At 42.7% G+C, this 12261-nt stretch overlaps 1 long non-coding RNA gene across 1 annotated transcript; it reads right to left on the reverse strand.

Annotated features, from left to right (window-relative positions):
* Positions 1–1767: 1767 nt before the first annotated feature.
* On the reverse strand, positions 1768–4091 carry LOC125430519. Its single transcript, XR_007244183.1, has 2 exons — positions 3967–4091; positions 1768–2016 (listed from the first exon to the last, which is right to left on the reverse strand). It is a non-coding gene; the product is annotated as an uncharacterized LOC125430519 (long non-coding RNA).
* Positions 4092–12261: the final 8170 nt, after the last annotated feature.

Here is a 12261-nt window from a genome sequence, read left to right on the forward strand (position 1 = left end):
GACACTGTAATAGGAGCCATTTTATGTATTCAGAAGAGCCAACTACTAGTAATGCATTTTCTGGACTGGTCCACTTCAGGTAGGCACATCCTTCCCATTGATCCTTAGAATAGTGGGCTACAGTGGAAAGTTTCCCAGCAACTCCTTCCTATGGTGTATGAATTAGAATTGAAGCCCCTTGAGTTGGCTCAGCAAATAAGCTAGCCAAGGTGACAAGTGCCCATGCCCGCAAGTAAGTCACTTTGACTTCACTGTTTCCCATAGCAGAACCATCTATCAAGAGGCATCATGGTTCATCAACTACTCAGACAGAACATGGACCAATAAAACACCCAGGCATTTTTGTCACCCTCTCTACCTGGAAACTTAAGAAGCTGATCCATCAGAGAAAGAAGATCTTTATGAACAGCAGCATGCATGTGAGCTGGCCTGATATGCTGCAGCCAGAAGAGGGCAATGCTGCACAGACACATAAGCCAATTAAGTACTCACAGCCACCCTTATGTGCCTAGGCACTGTGGAGACCTGGAGTCTCCCTCAGTGCCCTGGCAAATTGGAAGAATTATAGGCAGGGTAAACTTGCTTCTGTCGGTATAAATTAGATCTTTAAGGTTAATGTACTGTTTATGTATTTTCCATATCACATTTTTTTTCTAATATGATTTGCATCCCCTCTAGGCCTGCAATTAGCCGCAGGCTCTTTCTAATATATGCACAATGCCACATATCCCCCAGCATTTCCTTTAATGTAGTGTGCTCATGAAGGAGATAGAGGGGGCAGACTGTAACTGCGTTTCTTCTATCTAATATCAATAGATCTAAAAGGCATTGTGTCGGAAAGGTCCCAAGCTGATGTATATCTCTGCAATATGTAACTACTATGTCATCCAGTGAATTACTACTCTAATTCAGAATGCTCCATTGATTGAAATAGGAGATGAAAACTCAGGAGAACTTTGGGAAGGGGCTGCCCATAGATAAATAACATAGAAAGAAGGGGATAAGCTAAATGGGATGGAGAACATTCCAAAATAAACTGAGACTTAAACATGTCCATCAATTTATCCTCTGCACATGGGAGGAAACAGGAGGTGGGAGAGGAAAAGTTCACAGTTTGAGTGTAGCATGCTCTCCCCTGCACCCCCCACCCCCCACCCCCGCTTCTCATGCACATAGATATATTGTCAAAGGCTTTCACAGTGAGAATCAACTGACTGTTGTAGGTTTTCCAGGCTGTCTGGCCACGGTCTGGTAGTTTTTGCTCCTAATAGTTCATCTACATACATGGCTGGCATCTTCAGAGGCGTTGTGGTGAGATATGTTTCTCTCCATAGCACAGAGAGAAGCATATCTCTGGATATACCAGCCATCAATGCAGGTGAAACCTTATGAGTAAAAACTACCAGACCATGGCCACATCACCATGTAGATATACTTTACAAGGACATTGCAAAGAAAGCCAGGTAGAAACATGACAGGTTCACATTATATTTGTCTGGAATAATTTGCACAAGCTTGAAAAAGTCTACTTAAAGAAGAGGTCAGGGTAGCTCAAGAGCCTGATATTGTGCCAGCACATGTGATTAAACAAAGGTGTCATCTCAACCTTTTGACTCCCCAGAGATTCTGGTGAGGAACCGGATTTCATCCTTATGTGTTCTTCCTCAAAGCACTTTATTGGCAATCTTTTCTCTCTTTGTCAAATGAGCAGGTTTGCTATATTTCTCTGTCTAAAGGCAAGGAGTTCTCTGGTCGGTTGCAAAAATCTTATTCATTCATTGTTACTATATTTTATACCTCAAAGGAGGCATTTCAAGGATTCCAGCCTGCTCAGTATTTGAGTTCATCTTTTGATTTCTCATGTTGAATCCAAAGATCACAAAGATTGCCAAAATAACTGGGCCAGCTTGTTCTCAAAAGTTTTCCTGAAGATGTGTCGTCTAGTCACCTACTACTTGATGGAGCTCCTTTCCAGGCTTTTATTGTTGATATGAGATCCCTTAGTTTCCATCTTTACTGAAATGAAAACACAAAGCCATGGAGACACAAGATCAGTATATGGTGGGATGCACTTGCACAGTTCTGTATGCATGTGTTGTATTACATCCAAGGAGATCAGGATGTTATATATATAGTCCTGCTCTTTTACACTTCATCCTAATAAAACTAGATTAGGCTAACAGAGATTATGAGAAACTGGCTCAGGTTCACCCAGTGCTTAATGGCACAGTGAGGATTTGAACCTGGGTCTCCCAGACTCTATTCCAACACTCAACACTCATAATGCTGTGGTGCTACAAGGTTGGATCTCACTGAGTATTTACATGGATGGATGGGGGCATACTATTGTTGCTTTTATTATTTAATACATTCTTTCATTTATGCCATACTTTTCTCCCTGATGGGGACCCAAAGCGACTCACTGTTGATCCCCCACTTCTCTGGCAGACCTTTGTCTGCTCTGCTTTATGCTGACCCTGCCACCTGGCAGCAGCATTTTGAGGCATTTGAAGTTACAATGAGAGAGGGCAGGCAAGGAAGGCCCATTCCATGGACTGAAATCCCTTTCATCGGCAGAAATGCTCTGTGAGATCCAGCCCACTATGCTACATCATTTCTGTCAGTGGGAGTAGTACAGGTCTACTTCATTTATTTACTTGTCTCCTAGTCCTCCCCACCACTCCACTTATTGGAATCCACTTAGAAGGTGAGGTGCTTTATCAGCAAATGCTCATTCATTTTTGCTCTATTTGGCTTTTCCAGCAGGTACAAAATGATTCTTTACCCACCTAATCACTGTTGGAATCCATGCTCAGAACAGGCTCTCTTGACTAATAACTAAGTACTTTATAAATTATCTTTCTGGTTCTGCCATATGCCACTGTGCTGTTCTTCGGGGCTTAAAATATTAATTAAAAACACCCTTTTACAATACAGTATTATATTAAAGGTATAACACTATAAATTGCAATCATAAAACTGTAAAGCGGTGACTGAGGGTAACATGAAGCTGACACGTTGCCGCGGAGACAACAAAGATCTTAACAAATGGCATCGTATATGAGTTTCCAGCAATAGACATAAAACATTCTAAATTTCATTTTTATTTGTTTTCTTTTTACAATACCTTCATGGACAAAAATATTAAAATGGCCAAGGTAACTTCAAGCAAATCTGCCCAGAAAAATAAAAACTGTCTGCATTTTAGATTGTTTTAGGGCAACAGAAATAGCAGCCATCGAGTCACCAGTGGCAGCCATTGCGGCAGAGGTGAGCAACAAGAGGCAAAGAGGAAGGGGACATTCAGCTCATAGGGCGCAGTTGCAAGGAGTTGCAATGATTGGCCCGAGCTGAAAAAGGTGGGAGCAGCAGGACGCATAAAAGCGCCACACCCCGAGCCTCGGCCTTCTTGGCTTGCCGAGGCTCAAGAGCGATGTGACCCACCCACTCTCCCTAGTTTCAATGGTTAATAGTTGACTCGTCGTAATGGTTTATTGCAAAAATGTATTTTGTTGCAGCCCGGCGGGTTGGCAACGGAATCGCAACATCTGGGGGGAGAAGCTGAGCCAGGCGGCCGGTCTTCTCCATGATTGGGCCCTTAACAAAGGGCCAGGGAGTGGGGCGGGCCAGTAAGCAAGCCGGTAGACTTAGCTGCTGCCTGCCACCCCAGCAGGTGGGGGTGGGGTGGGCCGGTAGGCAAGCCGGTAGGCTTAGCCGGTGCCCGCTACCCCAGCAGGAAGGGTTGAAGCCAAGGGGTATCCACCCCGGTGGCTCCCGGCTTCCTGCGCAATGCCCCAGTGGAGATTGGGGACGGCATGATGTTGCGACCCATTTGTCTGCCCAGCTTCTTAAGTGTTTGATGTTTTTACTAATTAATAAATTGCGCTGTGGCCCAATCTATTTCCAAACTCTGGTTTGATGTGTTATTTGCTGGGGAAGGGTCTACACCATCTGCACGCAACTTACTTTTTGGAAAAGTGGCTTAGATTTTTCTCCTGTCTTTTGCCCACATCTTGTAAACACCACAGAAAAGAAGACAGAATGTAAGAGATTCAGGATGATCTGAGGCCATACAGTAAAGATGCCAAAAAATCTGCCTGGTTCTGGAAGAGAAGAAAGAGATGATAAACCTGTCAATGTTGCTTCTGCTCAGTCAAGTGACATCAATCATCTCTAGGAATTGCCAAAAACTAGAAAGCCATGAGGTTTTTTTTTCCTAGAAGAGATATCACATCATTGGCTCTGCAGCCATTTCAAAAATTTCCTCTCACTACAACTCAGAACACTGGCAGGAAATGTGGGGGAACCTCACCCCTGATGGAGGACAGACAACCCTATCCACTGGCCTACACTGTGCAGACACAACTATCATCACAGCCAAGGAATACACTGTAAAATGAGATCTTCCTAATCATGGTGATCTTGGCATAGCCTTTGGTCTCTAAATACCAAGACCATGGGAGTCATCTACAATGTCCCATCTAACATTTCCAGCAGGAGACTGTTCCACAGCATCTTGGGGAATATTTTGGACTGCAGGGGCTGCAAGGAAGTCACATTTCAGGCTGGAAGGATTAGTTGAAAATCCTTGGATGGAAACACTTCAGGCAGTGGAAATGTTATAGGATAGTTGACCAATGACTTTCTGGCTTCTCTAACAAAACAGAAGAACTGTTTAATGATAAGAAATAAGTAATATTTTATAATCTGCAAGATATCTGAACAACTGGCACCTTCATTCACAGCTGCATGAAATAATAAAAGAATACAAAGAGTGCATGCTGGGGCAACAGCTAAAAAACTCTTTAATTTCTGAGGTCAGGATACTGGGAAAACAGCAGGGTGCACAGCTTATCTGTGTGTCATGGGATGTCTCCCCACAATATTTTATGCATGTATTTGCGCGCGCGCGCGCGCGCGCACACACACACACACACACACACACACACACACACACACACACACATATTTATCTTGTATCTATGGGCTCAGCATTAACAACATGAATGGAAATTAGCATCAAGTTACAAGTAACAATTTTTGGTCTTCATGAGCATTACAGATAATTGCAGGCATCCCAAGGATAAAGACTTATTTCTATTGAAGGGGGTGTGTTAGCATAAGAAGGGATTGACTCTAGTATTAAACTGAAATTTAGTATGTACGGAAGGTTGTCAAGAGAGTAAAAAAGAACAAAGGAGACTATTATTATCTTTTACTATTATCTTTTAATTCCTTCATTTCCCTTTTGCATGACTTCTCTCTCAGCACTCTCTCTCTCTCTCAATAATTACAATAATCAACATACTAATGATAACAAGAATAATCTTCAGCAAGATAACAAAACAAACGGCTCACTATCTCTGCTGTACTGGGTTCATGTTCAGCAGATATATTGATTTTTAATGGAAAAGTCAATACAATTTTAATTTAGAAACCACATGTGTTTTGTCAGTGGCAAAGCAGAAGGAGGGGGTTACCCAGGTATGTGTGGAGGAGTACCTTTTCTTGTGTTTAACATTGTGGGTCAAAGGGCAAAAAGCATCAGGCGTGCCAAACACATCCCAAACCCCAGCAGAACCAAACAATACCTGACAGATCTTGGTTGCTATAGTTATGCGGCTTCATTAAAGGCACGCCTTGCTTGGGAATTTAAATAAGCAAAATCAACCCTATTTTGAACAATAGTCACATCCAGTTCTGTCTTGGCTGGTGCCAAGAGCTAAAAAATCTAATTAAAGACGCTGCATCTCAGGTTATGTGATGACCTTGAGAGCCCTAGAGACTAGAATGAGCATCTTCTGTATCAACTTTGCTACATATTCCAGGGAATAATGGATCACCCTGCTCTTGTGTTAGCCTGAGATTTTGAGACTAGGAAACAGAAACAAACAAACATTTAGCAAAGGAGAGTGTCTTACCTGCTGCTATGGGCTGTAAAGATGAATGACTAGTTAAACATGAACATATATAACTTTGGAGACTGACTTGCCCATTTTAGACCTTTAAGAATGCACACATAGCTTTAATTTCTCAGAATTCCCAATATCACAATTTCTTTATCAGCAGTTTTGATACAGCAGGCACGTCAAACTTCTTAGATCTCAGGAAGCATAAACCTCATGGACTGATTCATGATTAGGGGGCACAAAAATCTACTCAGACCAAAAACACTTTTAAACTGAGTGGTATCCATGCACATAACCTCTAGTGCAGGGGTAGGGAACCTTTAACACTCAAAGAGCCATTTGGACCCGTTTTCCATGGGAAAAGAAAACACTTGGAGTGCAAATAATTTTTTACATTTAAAATAAAGATAACACTGTATATATGGGGTTTTTTTTACCCAGCACACTCCGCTCATTCACAGAAGCGCGTGGATGCGTCCAGCCCTGCACTGCCACAGGGCAGGCAAGGATGAACAGAGACAGTAACTCGACCTAGCCGGCCGCCATGAAAGCGCCCGCCCCGCTCCAATGGGGCAGGCGAGAAGGGAAGACCGCGGCATGGCCTTGACTGGCGGCTCTGTGGGCAGTTAGTGCGCCCTGCCACTGCCTGCAGGGCGAGCTAGAGATGGAACCAGCGGCTCATTTCGTGGAGCCACAATTTTAAAGAACAGAAGAGCCGCATGCGGCTCTCGAGCCGCAGGTTCCCTACCCCTGCTCTAGTGCCTGCTCACCTTCTTTTTGGTAAGAGAGGAAAGTTAGATTGAGGTGCTAGCTAAGTACTCCATGGAATTATTTTATACATGCAATATTTTTTTAAAAAAAACTCTTAATATGCAGACATAAGGGATATCTGGGTTTTAACAAAGGGAACTAACTTAGAAATCATAGGCCATTTCCACACATCAGAATTATACCTGTGTAGAACTGGTTCCTTAGAATCCTGGTCGGTTTAATCCTGGTTTTTCTATTTGTATGGCTGCCTGTTTTGTGAAGGAATCCAGTAAATGGGAGGAAATGCTCCAGCTTGTTTCTCACGAGCCCATGACTTTTGTATTTACATTTCAAGTCTATCTGAGCATGCCTAGTTGCCTGCGTTCTGATTGGCTGTTGTTTTTGAGTGGCAGTTTGAATGAACATCAGGCGGGGAGATTAGGCAGCTGGGCGGGAAAAATAAATTGGTCCTGCTCCCGATTGCTGTTTGCATGGTAAAACCCGCTTTAGGACTGGGAACCATGCGAACATCTTGGCTGCACAGGATTGTTGTTTTTTTCCCCTCAACCCAGGATATTTTGACCGTGTGGAAATGACCATAGTTAACATAACTGTTGCTTGGCTGTTTTTCCGTGCTAAGGAATGAGGGAACAGCTTAAGTGGGTTTGTGGGCAGTAGGTTTAATGAACTGGCAACCATTTTGGTGAACACAGCTTCTGGAAAAATGATCAAAGAGAAGATTATTGGCTCATAGCATGTTAAACTGAATCAATTCTACTTGCTCCATTTTGGTGTACACCTGTCTATTGAACACTTGGAGGAATTCAGGAATGTGAACCTGTGTTTCCATAATACACCATTATAGTGCACAAAAAGGCTTCTGTATCTGATAGGCTGAACGTAATGACACAGAGAAAAATGAATGATACAAACCAAGGGGAAAAAAAAATTAGTGATAGAGTCCCTGGTATAAAAGAGGATTGACAAGGGAGCCTGATTAGAACAGCAGTGACCTGACTCAGGTGAGGATTGCTTTGTACCTTGTATGCAGTGACATTGACAACAGTTGTTTCTCCTTTTAAAGTCAGACAAAACATCCCAGGTGCACAAATCTGTGTGCTGCACCTTCCCAGAAGCAGCTTGGCACTGTCTGATCACAAGTTATTTCATTACTGTCTGCAGCCAAGAGCACTGTGACAGGAGCATGCATTTTCAAACATAAGAAAGAAAGCACAAGTGCAAAGCAGTTTTTTTATATCTTGATGAGACTGTACTGCTCTTATTAAGTTGCTCTAAGAGCCCTGTCTCTAGACCAGAATCCTATTTTCATTGTGGATAGGCAGATGTGTGGCTAACCACATGAGGAAGGCATCAAGGCAAAAATCTTCCTCAGCTGTCGGGATGTACAGAGTGATCCCTCACCCCTGGTTTTGGTTCTGGTTTTGGGTCATTTTCATGAGCTGCATTTGCTTTCCTTGTTTTTGCTATATAATTTGATAGTCTCATGATTTTTTAAAATTTACTTTCCCCACTTCCTCCCCTTACTATGTGGGCTGGGCTTGGCTTGTGTTAAAGTTAGGGCAGTGATGGCAAACCTTTTCAAGACCGAGTGCCCAAACAGCAACCCAAAACCCACTTATTTATCACAAAGTGCCAACATGGCAATTTAACCTGAATACTGAGGTTTTAGTATAGAAAAAACAGTTGGCTCCAAGGTGCGCATAACTCGTGAGTAAGCTTGGTGGTAGTTGGTGGCTTTGTTTTGAAGCAACTGTGCAACGCTTCAAACAGGTGAATCACGACCCTAGGAGGGTTTACTCAGAAGCAAGCCCCATTGCCAGCAACCAAGCTTACTCCCAGGTAAAGGATCACACTTTAGTTCTTCCCATGAAAATCAGTGGGGTTTAACAGCGCTTAACAGGGTTACCTACACTGCGTCCCCAAAACTAGGTCTTAGGTTTAATGCTAATAATCTCCCTGAAATAATTACACTATTATCACATGATGAACTCTGTGCACGCATGCCCACAGAGAGGGCTCTGAGTGCCACCTCTGGCACCCGTGCCGTAGGTTCACCACCACTGGATTAGGGCAATCACAGCTACCAGCCTAGCCAGGTAAGACGGTGGGAAGGCATGAAATCTCTCTGTTCCCCCACTATCAATGTCACTCTGGGAGTAATTTTCCATGACTGTTCTGAGAATGGGATCTCAGACTGTTCAGAAAGAGCTTCCTGAGTGCTGGGAGAATCAAGGGAAAAGATTATTAATCTGCTGTCCTAGATCAGTCTCCTGCCAGCAGAAGTGGCAATAACCCTTGGCCAGCTACCAGTAAAGACTGTGGGGGTTGGGGGAGGGGAAAGCTTGCATGGCAGCTCAATTTCTTCAATTGCCTTCCCTCTGTTCCCCTCGCTCCAGTTTCTGTGAACTTACTCTAAAGCAGTCAGCCAGTTAACAAAATTAAGATGTCTAAATATCACTGTAGCTACTTCAGTGATTTCAGGGTAGCAGTTGGAAAGATTGGAAGGCCATCCCTCCCCTGTCCCCTGGCACGTATTCCCCAGAGATATAACATTTCTGAACATGAAGATTACAATTAGCTGTTATGGCATATTAACAAGTGTTGGTCTGCCCACAGCTTGGAGACCCCAGTGTCTACTTGGAACCTTCCTGTTCAAAAACGACATGCATCTCATGATGGAGACAAGACATATGAGAGGGTCCTGTTCTGATCTCTTATGCATAGATCTTAGAAATCTTCATAAACTGACAGCCTTCATATACTTCAAAACAACTGTTGCCTTTTTATGGAGCATTTAAGCAAATCATATGAAAATCAAAAGTATTTCCATACTTTTCATCTCTGCCAGGAGGACTTAAATAAAAAGTGAACCCCCATCTGACTTTTAAGGGTTACATAGACACAGTGCCTGGAGAATGATGACCCAGCACTTTAAAAAACAAAATGTCCCCTGTTTAAAGCCATGTTGGGAGAAGCGAACGGGTTCAATCCTAAAAGTTTTATCAAATGATTGTTGTGGGTTTTCCTTTCTTTTTCTAAAGATAACAGCCACACAGAAAGGATGTTTTGACAGATAAAAGTCACGTAGGGGTGGAAAGACTGCCACATATCCTCTCCCTACATCAGAGACATACACATCTGCAGTCAAACTTTTATGAGCTCTGGGAAAATCTGATCATAGAAGTCCTACCTGCTAATCTTATTTAGAGCTATGGTCAGACCAATGCCATGATAACTCCTATGAGGGAGGGGAAAGAGGGGAAACATCTGCAATAAAGCATAGTCATGGTCCCCCATTTTTACCCTCTGTAAGCTCTCTTCCAGCTCTGACCTGAATAACCTCAGGTGGCCTGATCTTGCCAGATCTCAGAAACTAAGCAGGGCTGGCCTTGATTCATATTTGAATGGGCAACCTCCAAAGAATAGCAGGGCCGTGATACAAAGGCAGACAATGGAAAATCATCACCGAACATCTCTTACCTTGAAAATCCTATGGGGTCACCGTATGTTGTGACTTGACAACATACATACAAATATCTTCTCCATCCATATGATTATAGAAGTGCAAGGAGTGCCAAGGTACCATGATTGCTGGTTGGAAGAAAAACACAATGTCATGGTAGCCAGCCATGTTTATTAAGAGCTACAGCTGGGCTGTGACCAGACATGTGGGATGGCAACAGTCTACAGAAAAGAATTTGACTGACTGTAGCTTGTCAGATTGTGAAACTTCCAAACTGTGAACTTGATCAGAAAACCTTTGGGATTCCATAACTGCTTTGTGTACTCACTTCAGTGAGTTGCTGAGGAATTGCTCCTGAGCAGTGGTGGGATTCAAATAATTTTGTTAGTGCAGTGATATAAACCCACTGGAAGCTTCCCACCGGCTTGCCCAGGAGAAAGAAACAAACAGCTTTGACAGCTGCTGATCTAGATCTGAATATGTCAGTGTCTATTTCATATAGCTCAACAAATTTAACAACCGGTTCTAGTGATGGGATTCAAATAATTTAACAATTGGTTGTTTACAAGCACCATTGTAACAACCGGTTCTGCCGAAGTGGTGAGAACCTGCTGAATCCCACCACTGCTCCTGAGTGTGGGTGGCATGGATTGTAATCCAGCCTCTACCTCCAGTTTTAGGGATGGGTCCATTGATCAGGGATAAGTACTGCTTTGTATCCAGAGGTTTCCATGTTCAATCCCCAGCATCTGTACATACCGTATATACTTGTGTATAAGTCGACCCGCATATAAGTTGAGGCACCCAATTTTACCACAAAAAACTGGGAAAACTTATTGATTCACATATAAGTCGAGGGTGAGAAATGCAGCAGCTACTGGTAAATTTCAAAAATAAAAATAGATACCAATAAAATTACATTAATTGAGGCATCAGTAGGTTAAATGTTTTTGAATATTTATTTCAAAGAAAAACAGTAAACTAGCTCTGTAAGTGGAAAAGAGTGTCAACAAGAACAATATGGTCTCAACAATAACTTTAGAAGTATAAAAACCTTAGCTCAACCAGCAACCAAGGTAAAACACAAGAGTTAAAATCCTTCAAAACTGGATTTTTGGTCAGGGGAGGAATGTTTATGTTAGCAGTACCAACATTTCAGAATATCTTTAGGAGACCCTCCTGATGATACCACCCAGGTTTGGTGAAGTTTGGTTCAGGGGGTCCAAAGTTATGGACCCTCAAAATGTAGCCCCATCTCCTATTAGCTCCCATTGGAAACAATGGGGGAGGGGCACCCCCTTTGGGGGTCCATAACTTTGGACCCCCAAAACCAAACTTTACCAAACTTGGGTGGTATTATCAGGAGAGTCTCTTGAAAAATCCCTGAAATTATGGTGCTGCTAGCCTAAAAACTGCGCCCCCTGGCGGTGACAAAGCAAAAACCCGAAAATATTTTTTAAAATACACCTGACTCATGTGTAAGTCAAGGCGGGCTTTTTCAGCACAAAAAAATGTGCTGAAAAATTCGACTTATATGCGAGTATATACGGTAAAATAATCCAGTGATATGAAAGACTCTGGAGCAGGAGTTGGCAATGTGGTGCCCATGAGTGCCGTGGTACCTGCTGACACTTTTCAGGCACCTGTCAACTGTTTCTAGAAAATGAGAATGGTCAGTGGGACTTTTGTCCAGCAAGGTTTCTAATTGGCCATTGAAGATCTGAGGGCATGTGCAGATTTAAAAAAAATGTTTTGGCAGCCTATGTCACTACTTCACAAGGATTTTTACTGCGTGACAGAAGGTAAGCTATATGTATGCAAGAAAATAGCTTAGTTAGTTTTGAAAAGGTCATTCTATTAACCAGGGGTTCTGCTGGAAATGTTAAAGTTACTGTTAAATGTATGCATAACTTTAACTCGCTGATGTTTTTTTGTTTGGCTCTGCCCCCTTTGGTAGACAGTTCTCAATGCAATCTCCATCCTGTTCCAGAATTCCAAAGTGATTGTGGACTCAAAATGTTTGGGGACTCCAGCTCTGGAGAGCAGCTGCCAGAGTACACATTAGTGACTTTGGCGTTTTTTGGATGGACAAAATATCCTGGAGGAAAACTGGTATCA

Source organism: Sphaerodactylus townsendi, linkage group LG01 (assembly GCF_021028975.2).
Source record: "Sphaerodactylus townsendi isolate TG3544 linkage group LG01, MPM_Stown_v2.3, whole genome shotgun sequence".
NCBI classification, from domain to species: Eukaryota; Metazoa; Chordata; class Lepidosauria; order Squamata; family Sphaerodactylidae; genus Sphaerodactylus; species Sphaerodactylus townsendi.